This window comes from Triticum dicoccoides, chromosome 7B (assembly GCF_002162155.2).
Source record: "Triticum dicoccoides isolate Atlit2015 ecotype Zavitan chromosome 7B, WEW_v2.0, whole genome shotgun sequence".
Taxonomy (NCBI): Eukaryota; Viridiplantae; Streptophyta; class Magnoliopsida; order Poales; family Poaceae; genus Triticum; species Triticum dicoccoides.
The window spans coordinates 90,414,404-90,424,189 of record NC_041393.1 but is presented as its reverse complement, the minus strand read 5'-3'; positions in this window follow the sequence as shown (position 1 = coordinate 90,424,189).

The window sequence follows — 9,786 nt, the reverse complement described above, 5'->3', positions numbered from 1 at the left end:
TATGACCGGGGTGACTCTCTGCCTGCATACTGCCTTCTAATTTTGTGGATGGCATTTGGGCCTACGCGCTGCATGGCCCGCATGTCGGTGAACAAAAGTATAACGGCATTCAGTAGAGGGAGACGTTTCAATGACCTAGGAGGAGCCAGAAGCGGTAGAGTGTCTCCACTGTACTAGTAGTAATTGTTTTTCTAGGTAGCTGTAGAGTGTCTCCACTGTACTAGTAGTAATTGTTTTTCTGGGTAGCTGTAGAGTGTCAACAATGTACTAGTAGTAATTGTTTCTCTGGGTCCAAGACAAAACAGCCCATCCACACTAGTAAAAAGTAAAATCAATTCAAAAGCCCTATATTTACTGAATGAGAGGCGCTACCCACACCCAACACACCGCCCCCCAAAAAACCTGGGTGCTCTTCTTCCTCCTCGCTCCAATCGACCTCACGTCAGCTCGCTCCACTCGTACCCCCAAATTCCTCACCTCACTCCTACAGAAAACCCCAGCTCCCCTTCTTCCTCACTACTACAGAAAAAACCTCAGCTCCCCTTATTCTTCCTCGCACTACAACTAGGCTCATCATTCGTTACTCTGCTCAAATCCGTGAGCGCGACATGACGCCCTCGAGGAAAATGGAGTCGGCTAACCCCAGCGCCAAGAAGATGAGGCTCCCGCCAGCGGCGACGCCTGTTGTAGATCCTGCACCCGACAGCACGGGGAGAAGCGGTGACCCCGCCCCCACCGGATCCCAGGAACCCATAGAATCTCGAGTGGACCGCATCAGCGATCTCCCGGACGGCGTCCTTGGGGAGATCATCTCGCTTCTCCCCACCAAGGATTTTTGCCGCACCCAAGTCCTCTGAATTCGGTGGCACCCTCCATGGCGCGCCGTGCCCCTTAATCTCGACTGTCGTCAGCTATCTCTCTTCAATGATTTTGAAATCCCCAGAGCCATCATCTCCTCCCACCAGGGCTCCGTTCAAAGCCTCTGCATCCCGTCATGCTACCTGAGCAAGCATACCATGCCCTGCATAGTGGACGCCTGGCTGAAATCCCCTGAATTCACTGAACTACAGCTGCTTGAGTTCTACTATTGCCCTGTAAATCACATACAACATACCGAACGCCATGAACTTGTGCCCTCAGCACCGATGTCCATCTCGCGGTTTTCCTCCTCTCTCCACACCGCCACCTTTGCGCTATGCTACCTACCAGACAATCTGGTACTAAACCTTCGAGTCCCATTTCTCAAGAAACTTTCACTTGTGCGGGTTCGTATATGGAGGCCTCATTGCACATCATCATCCAGTCCAGTTGCTCTGCCCTGGAGTGCTTGGTGCTTGTTTTCACAGTTAGAATTGGTTGTCTCCAAATAAAGTCGCCTAACCTTGTAAGAATTGGAATTTCTTTTGATGGAAGGCAGCTCATCATCCAAGATGACCTTTCAATTCAAAGGTTGATCCTTGATTCTAGTTATTCACCGTTGCAAATAATCGTCCTCTCTGCGCCTAAACTGGAGACCTTGGGTGTAATACATGATCTCTGTGCTCATTTCAATATGTTGTTTGGCTCCATAGTTCTTCAGGTACTTTATATTATCATCTACACTTGTAACCATAAGCTGCATTTTAAATTTCTGCCCATAAGTTATATATCATCTTGGAGTAAACATTTTGTACTAATATTATGTTCTATGCTCCATGAAGAGTTTCTCCATGGATGGCCTATCAATGGTGCTGGATTCTGTCAAGATCTTATATATCCAAATGATTAGTTTTGATCTGAACAAGATTATTGGCTTGATGCAATGCTTTCCATGTCTGGAGAAGTTGTATATAAAGGTGATAATTTCACACGCACATTGGAAGCCCGCATATAGTGTACTAGAATTAATCGTTTAGTTGTTGCTCTTTCGACACTCTTTTTTTAGACCTTAACTTTTTTCAATCTTCATGTCTATTTAGGCAACAGGATGGGGTAAGAAAGTTATAACCAATCGGTGGATTCGTAAGCATCGGGATTTTCTCACTTCTCATGAGATTCGATTGAAGACAATAACGCTAGAACGATATTTAGCCAACCGTGCAAATACTAGATTTGTCACATTCTTCCTGCTGAATGCGAGGTTACTATTGTCCATCAGGCTTAAGTTTATCAGAAGCATGGTTTAAACGGATGGGTATGTCGAAGAGCAAAAAAGGAGTTTCAGGTGGGCAAAAGAGCATCTGAACATGTCGGGCTTCTATTTACAACATATTGTGGTCATAATCCAGTAAATTTTACGACCCAGGATGTTCATTCTATGGACCTGACCGATCCATTTGACTGTGACTGCCAAAAACAGTGCTGGAGTTAGATGTTGTTGCCCTTTTCAACCTACGTTTTTTTGGAAACCTGATGAATAATTAACCCTTGTGCTTTTGTACAGTTTGTAAGCTGGAGTTAGATGTTCCTGCCCTTTTCAACTCGTCTGTGACTATCATATTTTCTTTGAAACAAGGCATGGCTTGCCATTCGTTTAATTTAGAGTGAAATATTGTAACAAATCCCAACCAAAGGACATAACATCACTCTCACCGGCTGCTTGAGCTCACTGTGCATTACAGAAGCCAAGTGATTAGCCCCAACCAGCACCCACAAACTTATTTCGAACTAGCACATCAAATGGGCTATAAATTTTCATAGGAAAGACTGCATGACCGTGACAGATTTGGATTCTGAAATAGCCTAGCCAGTCAAGAAACAATTCTGCCTACCAGCCATTGGATTGACATCCAACAACTGTGGTGTATCTTCTATCTCTTGTCTTCTTCCTCCAGCCGCCCAAACCAAACCACCCCGTCGGTTCCGCCTGCTCCCGCATCCCATGGCTAGTTGTGCCTCCGCCGCCCTACCATACGTACCCTCCCACGTTAGCTAGTCCCTCCCTCTATTCCTCCACACATCCTGTTATTCTCCGGCGATGTCATCCCCAACACGCACCCGCACCCGAACCATTCAACCCTCGTACTCCCCTCCGCTTGTGACTGGACCGGCGCATCTTCCACGGCTCCTGTTCGTTCCGTCCGAGGCCTCGCCATCGTCCTCCGCCTTGCGGCCTTGGTTCGCTTGCCATGCGCAGTGCGCCGCCCTCTTGCATTGTCAACGTCGTCAACAACCGAGAGGAACAAGGAGATGACTGTACGTTGACAGTAGGGACCCACCAGCATCATGGCAGTACGCAAGCAAGTGCCTCTGTATTACAAGCCCAAAAATATGGTTCCTCCTAATGGTTGGACATCTAGGGCTCACGCCATTGTCAACGTAGTCAATAAACGAGAGAATTACACTACGAGCAGCTGACACTAGGGACCCAGCAGGTCGCATAGTTGTTTTTGTGAGGAACAAGCAGTTGTTATTTATACTAGTTTTAGTGACGAATTAGGGCAACAGCGGGGCTGTGCGGGGGTCGTGGCCCATCTAGCCAGGGTTTTATTTATGTTTACCACATCAGGAGCCCAGTTGTGTTTTTTTCTTGCTGAAAATGGCTAGCCCAGTTCTATTTTTTTTAAAAGAAATACCCAAATGTGGCGACCGGTTCTTCGGGTGTTAATTCCCAGAAACTGGCCCTTGTGCTAACCAGCCCCAGGATAACTGTTAGCTGATGAGGCACCAACTTGATACAGAAATTCCAAGCAAAATACAAAATATGTAATACAAGACCATTCTGGCTTGTGAGTACAACAAATGGTTTCTAGTGGTTGATGGCGGAAGCGGGTTGTGAATCATCAGTGTATATGGGACTCCATTTCCCACGGGAATAGCTGACCAGGTTAACTCCTATCTTCGCGAGACTGCTATCACCGTTGCTTACGTTCCGGGACTGTCCGCATGGTCGCTCCTTTCCGTGCAAGAACTCTGGCCAAGACAATAGCCAGGGACAAGCCAGTGAGTACTTTGAATGTACTCGCAAACATTATGAACACGGGTATAATATAACAACGATGTGCTGAAAATATTTTATACTCATGACGTCAGTCACAAAAGATAAATATAACTCTGATGCGTGTAAGCATGTTATATATGAATATGCAATATCATAGAAGTATTAAAAATATTATGGAATAAATAACAAGCATGCCACAGTCGGGCGTCTGAGCGACACCACATAAAGGGCTTTAAAAGAAATGCCACAGTCGGGCATCTGAGCGACACCACATAAAGGGCTTTAAAAGAAATGCCACAGTCGGGCGTCTAAGCGACACCACATAAAGGGCTTTAAAAGAAATGCCACAGTCGAGTGTCTAGGCGACACCACATAAAGGGCTTTAAAATAAATGGCACAGTCGGGCGTCTAAGCGACACCACATAAAGGGCTTTAAAAGAAATGCCACAATCGGGCGTCTAAGCGACACCACATAAAGGGCTTTAAAGGAAATGCCACAGTCGGGCATCTAAGCGACACCATATAAAGGGCTTCAAAAGGAATAATCATAGTGAATATCCCGGAGGTAGAACCATCCTAGAGATATTTGATAATACCAAAAATATCACGGGTTAGTCCACAACAAAATAATACTCATCATTATCACATGCCAATAGTTGTAATATCAGTTCTAATTTAATAGTTTCACCTCCGAAGACCGACACTAAGACAGACACTCGACCCATCCCAGACTGTAATCCTTAACCATGGACACGGCTATTCGAATAGCTTTAATCTCTGCAGAGGGTGCACTCTTTACCCACGAGTAACGGATTCCATTAGTCCATCGGGACTAATTCCGTCTACGGTCTTTTTGTTGAAAACACACCTAACTTGCACACACCAGCTTAACTCACACGTGTCTGGAATCACCCACGACACCTATCAAGCAAACTCTAAGTGGGGAGGCTACAACCTCGCGTAGCATGGGATCAAATTTATATTGCATGCTCTAAGGGGTGGCCTCCTCTCTCGGTCTCAACCGGAAACACCCATGCCCCCGGACCAGGTGGCCTGCCTACCAGCTACAACCGGTATCTTCCACCCTGGCCTCTCTGTACGGTGTGTGCTAGAAGGAGGTTGACAACTTACTGAATCGTACTCTACTTGTTGTAGAGACGAGTGGTAGTACGAAACAAGTATGGGGGTTACTGGAATAAGACTCAATCTATGGTTGACTCAGGAGGTTTAAGTATTCCCTGCATGATTATCATAACGAATATATTTCAACCAACAGAGTCACCGCTCATTATACCTTACCACGCCATACCGGGCATAACCGTCCCGACGGAGACCGGCGACAAACTCATGCCTACCCAAGGCCGATGTTTTCCCGGATTCCTTTCGGTATGCATGCAAGGCACAGGAGGATGATCGTCATCACAAGTATGCTCATTTCCAACATCATGGGAATCACCAATATGCATTCATGCAAATGATGACATCACATGAAATAACAACTCTCCGAAATGAGGTGGTATGATAAATGTGTCAACGAACACCCAAAAATATCATGCCGGGGTTCAGAATGCTTGCCTTCAATGGGTGTAAAGGCAGGGGTGCACTCCAAAACTTTTGAAAGTTTCTTCTCTCTCTCCAAGGTCCTATTTTAAAATAAATTTGAATTAACACACAAATTCAAAATAGCACAAAAAGTTGCTTCGAACAATTTTCAAATAAATCTTAAAATAAACTAGATCAAATTTGAGAGAGGTAGGAAAAACAATTAATTCATTTGGATTTGTATTTAAAAAGATAAAGCCAGTCAAAGATTTGGTCAAAATCTGTTTTTAATAATGAAACAGAAAAGAAAACGCTTCGGGCAGAATACGCCTTCAAAACGGGGAGACGTACTCGGGGCCTTTACGCTTCCACTTAAATGCGTGGAGACGGGGCTGGGTCTCTGACAGTGGGTCCAGGGGGCCCACTGGTCAGGTTTGACCAGTCCCCACTCCCTGCTCTTCTCTGCCCGAGCAGAGGCGGGGCGTCCGACGATCGTCGCCGGCGAACGGCGTTTCTTCGCGGGCATCTAAGAGCAGGGATGGATCCGCCACTCCTAGGCGGTCCTTCCGGTGGTCGCAGGGTCGCCGGAGGTGGAGGGAGTCGCCGGCGGCGAGCTCCGCGGCGGAGGGGGCTTCGGGGGACAGAGTGATTTTTGGGCTGCGGTGGTCTCCGACCAAAATTGATCGAGGGGTTGCACTCGCGAGAGGGAGGGAGAGTTCTTGGTGGAGAGATTGGAGAGGGAGAGGTACTGGTGGCGATGGAATCAACCGGGGCTTGGCGGCGACCGAACCGGCCGGACTCGTTGAAGATGGCCTTCCCCTCCTCGAATGTTGGCCAAGGTAGCTCTAGGAGGATCACTGGAGGTTGCTCGAGGACTTGATTGAGCTCCGGGGCCCTTATATAGGCGGTGGAGGTCGGTTCGAGGCGGCCGGCGATAAGGACGACGGCGAACCGCCTCCCTGTAGCATCAGGGCGTCGTGGCGACGACGGTAGCTAGCCGATGGGCGAGGGGATAAGCTTGCGCTGTTCACAGGGGCAGGTGGCGAGCCGGGGTGGCTTGGGTGGCGCTGGCCTGAGCAGGGCTGTCGGGCGGCCATGGCGGCTAGTCCTTGGCTTGCAGGGGACGCGGCGAGGCTCTGCTTGGCGCGTTACGGTGAGGGGGCAAGGGGACACGGCGTGCTGGCTGCGGTCGGTCACGGGCTGGGGTGAGTGCGGGGCGTGACGCGGCAGCTCGGGCTCACGCGCATGCAATACGCGCGCTCTGGGCGCGTCCAGTGCACGCACGGAAGGTGTTCGACATAATGCCGTGGCATGCTACAGGTCACAGGTGAGGTTGGCAAGCAACAGAACTAGGTTAGAGATAGAGGGAAACTCCAGGGACAAGGTGGTTTGGTCAGGTGGCCAAGTTCATAATGTATACTTGAGATCATGCCAAATCAGTCCATGCACTCCAGGTGTTTGTCAAAATGCCAAAGGCACCTAGGCTTTTCTTGGAGTGGCCAATTTCTCCAGATCAGTGTCTCTCTAGATGCACAAGAGGGTGGTGAGGTTAGTTGGTGAAAAGCACAAACTTGCTAGTGCAAGTTTTGCAGAACTTCAATTCTGGGCAGAACTTAAATGGCATTATATCATGAACTAAAAATGATCAAAAGAGTGCATGCTCCTGGACTTAGGGGTTTAGTAGGGTGGTCTATATGCACGAGAAAGAATCAAGGGCCAGAGAGCAAGTAAGACTAGGGTTGCTGTACAAACCATCATGATGGACCAGAATGAAGATGAGGTTGATTCACTCAAAATTTTCAAAGAACATCCTTGGGTCTTTGCATATAATGAAATCATATGATGCTACTAACATCCCATAATTTTGGTGGAAGCTAGAAACAAATATATAAAAGGGTTGTAGTGAAAAAAATGTCCACTGGACTAGGAAAGAAAAACATGTGTAGCACTCAAAATATGCAATGAATGAACTATATTATTGCACTAAAGTGATTTAGAGGCATCACATGACATCTCCAAATTTTGGTGGAATTTTTAGTTAAGTTTATCAAATGGTTGTAGTACAAAAAGAGCTCCAAAATTTAAACAAGTCATTTAAAGAATATAGCTCAGGGTGAAATAATTTAATAAATAATCCTACTGATTAAGAAATTGTTTTAATGAGATGGCATAGAAGTCCAATATGTTTTGGAAGGACCCACTTGGGAAAAACTCCTTAATATAAAAAGAAAGGTTCTGGAATCAACAGAAATCTTCTTGCAGGCAAAAATTTTAAACTCTTGTCAAAATTTTAATAACTAAAACTTGGTTAAATTTTTGGGGTGTTACACCAAACAAGGCCTACTTGCTTTATCGGCCCTGCTGGGCTGCAAATCTTTCAACACGAGGAGAGTTTCATTCGATTTGCCCAGAAATGGGCTGTACATTTTTAAAACACATCAAACCGGGAATTAGTTTCAATTTTTTTTCATTACAAGATTTTAAAATCCATTGATTTTATGCGTGGACAATTATTTGGATTTTATATTTATATAAATTATTTTTTAAAATAGTTTGAATGTGAATCGATATTTCTGGATTAAAAACAGTTGACCGCACCGAAATATGCAAAATTTCATATACTTTTTAACCGTGGCCACAATATGGGGTGTAATGCTAACAAAAAGGGGCTCCAAAAAGATTCTTAAGAATTAGCAAATGGGCTGTACATTATTAGAAATAATGGCAGATGGGATGTCTGCTGTTTTCCACAGATTTGAGGCTGACTTGTGCGCCTACTATAGGTTGATGCGTATGCTTTCATAAAAAAAGGTTGACGCACACGCAACGCCCTGTCAACTTAGTCAACACACGAGAGCAGTGACTGTTGGATGTCCATCCAACGGCTGTCGTGCTTCTTCAATCTTTGCTCTTCATGCTCCAGCCGCTCAAACAAGTGCCGATGAGACTGCCTGCTCCCTCCTCCCCGCGTCCGGCTGTGCTGCCGCGCAGGCCTCACCACCCCACCGTACTCCCATTGCTGGCCTAGCCATCCCTCTACTGACTCACACCTACTATTATTTTCCGGCGACGGCAGACGAACAAGTAAACCCTCGTATAGTCGTACTCTCTCTGCGTGGGCATCCACTGCCGCATCCTCCCCGGCTTCGCGTCGTCCACTTCCTAGGCCTCGCCGTCGTCCACCGCCCTGGTGCTCTCGGCGCGGCGTGGTCAATGTGGTCAACGATCGACTTCCATCGAAAGAGTACTGTACGTGGAGAGGCTGATAGCTGGGTCCACGGCGGCCGCAAGGAAGTGCCTCCTTATTACACGCAAAATAATTATTCCTCCACCTGACAGCGGGGACCCGCCAGACGGGCCACCGTATTTTGTGAAAAAAACGTTTCCCCCTGACTGCTGGGACCTACCAGCTACACCTTCGCATGCAAGGAAGTGCGTCCGGGCAAAAAAAATAAAACGAGTCACCAGCTGACTGTTGGGACCCACCAGCTACACCTTCGCACGCAAGGAAGTGCGTCCAGGCAAAAAAAAGATTCTCCCCCTGACTGTTGGGACCCACCAGCTACATCTTCGCACTCAAGGAATTGCCTGACAGTCGGGACCCACCTGGTCAAAGCGTACGTAGTGTTGTCATTCTGGTCGTGAACGTGTACGTACATACTGGTGAATGTAGAGGCGCGCACGTGTCGTAGTAGAGGCGCGCACGTGTCATAGTAGAGGCGCGCACGTAGCATGTACATGTACATACAGCGGCTAGGGTGCAAGAAAGAAAATACGGCCACGTATGTGTACATACGGGCGGGGTCTCGAACGCCTACTCGCGCATATATACGTATGGCCAGGGCTCGTGTACATTGGCTGGGTCGGAACGGAGAAACAGTGTCGTCGTCGTGTTCATGGGGAGCCAACCGGCTGGGTCAGAATGGAATGCGTGGTCGTGTTCATCGGGAGGGCTTGGACAGAACAGGCGATGGAAAAGAGAACTGGCGTACCGCAGAACGGAGGAAACGGCCTTGTGTTCGACCGGCCACGTTCGAAACGGTATCTTGTTCATCGGGAGGGGTGTGGCGTACCACAAAAACGGAGGAAACAGGCCTCCTACGGTCGAAATGGGGTTCCTGTTGATCGGGAGGGATGTGGCATACCGCAAAACGGAGAAAACGGACCTCCTACGGTCAAAACGGGGGTCCTGTTCATCGGGAGGGGTGTGGCGTACCGCAAAACGGAGGAAACGGACCTCCTACGGTCGAAACGAGGGTCCTGTTGATTGGGAGGGGTGTGGCATACAGCAAAACGGGCGAAACGGACTTGTGTTGGAGCGCTAC